General features: G+C 38.9%; 1 non-coding gene across 1 annotated transcript; it reads left to right on the top strand.

Moving 5' to 3' along the window:
* Positions 1-1,824: 1,824 nt before the first annotated feature.
* trnag-ccc lies at positions 1,825-1,896 on the top strand. Its single transcript has one exon. It is a non-coding gene; the product is annotated as a tRNA-Gly (tRNA).
* The last annotated feature ends 1,475 nt before the right edge of the window (positions 1,897-3,371 follow it).

The raw sequence follows: 3,371 nt of genomic DNA, 5'->3' as shown, positions 1-3,371 counted from the left end.
GTAATGCTGAACATTAAATTCTATTTCCAAGCAAGCAAGGCAGACAATCAGTCAGTCATCCAGTTATATGTATATTGTAGTAAATCCACAGATAGCATCAATCATTTGTACAAAATCAATCAACAACTGAGGACCTCAGGATTACAGTAACTTTGTGAATAAAATAGACTGAGGAAAAAACACTGCCCATCTATAACAGTCAAAGGCATCTTTATTGATGTTTGGCTGCAAAGGCTTTCTAACAATGTTCAATGTTGACTACATAACTTCTTGGTTAGAAGACCCTAAGACCCTAGATCATTGATATAGATTGTAAATAGTTGAGGCCCAAGCACTGATCCTTGTGACACTCCCTAGTCACATCTTGCCAACCTGAGAAGGACCCGTTTATCCCTACTCTCTGTTTTCTTCCCATTAGCTACTCTTCATTCCATGCTAATATATTGCCTTTAATTCCATGGGCCCTAATCTTGTAGCAGCCTTTTATGTGGCACATTGTCGAATGCCTTCTGAAATTCAAAATATACTACATCTACTGTTTCCCCCCTATCTAACCTGCTAGTTACATCCTCAAAATACTCTAAAAGATTTGTTAAGCATGACTTCCCTTTTATAAAGCCATCTTGACTCTGCCTAATGATGTTATGGTCTTCTAAGTACCCCACTACGACGTCCCTAATTAAAGATTCTAGAATTTTCCCTACCACCGATGTCAGACTGACTGGTCTATAGTTCCCCATCTTCTCTCTCCCACCCTTCTTAAATAGTGGTGTTACGTTTGTGATCTTCCAATCAATGGGAACCGCTCCAAAATCCAGAGAATTTTGGAAGATCAAAAACAAAGCATCCACTATCTCAGCAGCCACCTGTTTTAAAACCCCTCAGATGCAAGCCATCAGGTCCAGGTTATTTGTCATTTTTCAATCCCAACAGTTTCCCTAGTACCAATTCCCTAGTACTGATGTTAATTTCCCTAAGTTGCTCACTAACATTAGCTTCTTGGTTCCCCTCTATTTTTGGTAAGTTTTCAGTGTCTTCTAATGTGAAGACAGAAGCAAAGTATTTGTTTAAATGACTCTGCCATATCTTTATCCCCCATTTTAACTCCTCCTGTCTATGCCTGTAATGGACCCACATTCACTTTTGCTAGTCACTTTCTCTATATGTATTTGTAAAAACTCTTGCAGTCTGTCTTTATGCTTCTAGGTAGTTTGCCCTCATAATCTATTTTCTCCCTCCTAATCAGTTTCTTAGTTGTTCTTTGTTGGTCTCTGAAGACCTCCCAATCTCGGGTTTACTGCTCTTTTTAATAATAATAATAGTAATAATCCTTGCATTTGATATAGAGCTTTTCACGTCTTCTAGAAGTCCCAAAGCGCTTCACAGAATATACTGTAAAGTGAATTGACTGTATATTTGTGGGAGAAACGCGGCAGCCAATTGCGCACAGCAGTGTCCCAAAAACAGTCGTGGATTGAAGTGTCCAAATTATTATTATTTTTTTTCTTGAGGGATTATTATCAGGCATGTGGAGTAAGGAAACTTGCCCAAGGTTTCGCCCTGCGAGGAATCAAACCCGGGTCTCTCACTTGCAAGGCGAGTGCTCTAACTGAGCTACAGGACAGTATTATAGGTCTCTTCTTTTAATTTTATACTTTCCCGAAGTGCTCTAATTAGCCATGGTTGAACCACTTTTCCCGTGTTATTTTTATTCCTCAAGGGATATTTGATCACAAAGTCGGATGGTTCAGATGAAGAAGACTTTCAGCCCATTCGATCTCCACCTCGCTGTTCTCCCATCACAATATAGAATCACGTACAGGAGTCCTGTAGCTCAGTGGTTAGAGTACTCGCCTCCCAAGCGAAAGACCTGGGTTCGATTCCCAGCATGGCACGTTTCCTTATTCCATCGAATACCCCATGGTTGACAGTTAACAAGAGAAAATACAGTATTATCAATCACTTTACTCTTGGTAAAGGAGATGGTACTCTTGACAGATTTAGCTTTAAGACCATTGTCTTAAAATGTGCAGATACTGGAAAATTCTGAAATTCAATCTTAACGTGGAAGCTATGAGTAATTTGAGAAATTTGATATTCACTTCATGACAGCTTGTGAGACTTTGCTATGTGAAAATCAGCTGCCATGCTTACCTACAGTCACTACACTATACAATATATCCTGTGAAGCACTTTGAGATGGTGTGAAAGACACTACATTAATTGCAAGAATTATTATTATTATTTCCTTAGACCTTTTTAAAAACTGCAGATAACATACTTCAAAATTATGATTGACATTAAAGATTTTGTAAAATTTTACACAATCCTGCTGTTTGTAGGATGTTGATGTGTCCAAATTGGCTGCAGTCTTCCAGCATACCGTCCTTACCTTACCCATCTGTTTTCAGAATGAGTCCTAGCCTCAGCCACTCTTCTTACTAACTTGTTCTAGTCAATACCCTTGGTACCTTGGTTAAACATCTCATCCAAAGGATGGCATTTTCTGATAATGCAATGCTTCTCCAGGGCTGCACTGGAGTGTAAACTTGTCTTAAGTATGAGCGCAAAAACCCAATATAATAATAATAATAATCCTTGCATTTGATATAGCGCTTTTCACGTCGGATCAGACCAAGAAAAGTTTTTTTCTAGTGCAGTATTACCTTTGAATTCAGATTAATTCCACAATTTTTCTGGTTTCAGCCCAACATCTGGTATGCAGAAGCCATACTGAGCTGTGAATGATGAGCTGCTTTTTGCCAGTTAAGTAGGAAAGTCTTTGTAGTCTCAACAGTCACCCCATCTTAACTTATCAGGGACAATATTTCTGTCTTATCATAGTATACTGACTAAAAATGCTTTGTGAAATATGGGTTGGAAGAAACTCTGTGACAAACATCCCCCTTGCTACTTCACTTATTATGTGTGAAACTCCTAGATTTGTGGAGTATTTTGCCAGATTTCAATGATGTAAGATATACACACATATCACACAAGATCACAAGAAGATTCAGATGAAAAAGGTTCTTTGGCCCATTTGATCTCATCCTTCAAGAATACCCACCTTACCGTCAAGCTGCTTCTTAAAGGAGTCGAGCAAACCTTGCTTGACCACCCATCCCGGTGATCTCTCCCAATAATTAATTACACACTGGGCAAATAAATACTTTCTGGTATTTGTCCTGCATTTGCCCTTTGGAACCCTAGATCTGTGTTCTGCAAAACCATTGTTGTGGGATTACTTTCTGAAATTCTTTTAAAATGTGGTACACTTCTGTAAGGTTCTCCTGGGACACTTTGTTTTAAGCCTAAAGAGCCCTATCTTATCTAATACTGCTCCTACCTCAATTCTCTAACACTGGGGATCA

This window comes from Callorhinchus milii, unplaced genomic scaffold (genome assembly GCF_018977255.1).
Source record: "Callorhinchus milii isolate IMCB2004 unplaced genomic scaffold, IMCB_Cmil_1.0 Scaffold4, whole genome shotgun sequence".
NCBI classification, from domain to species: Eukaryota; Metazoa; Chordata; class Chondrichthyes; order Chimaeriformes; family Callorhinchidae; genus Callorhinchus; species Callorhinchus milii.
This window is presented reverse-complemented; position numbering and strand designations above follow the sequence as displayed.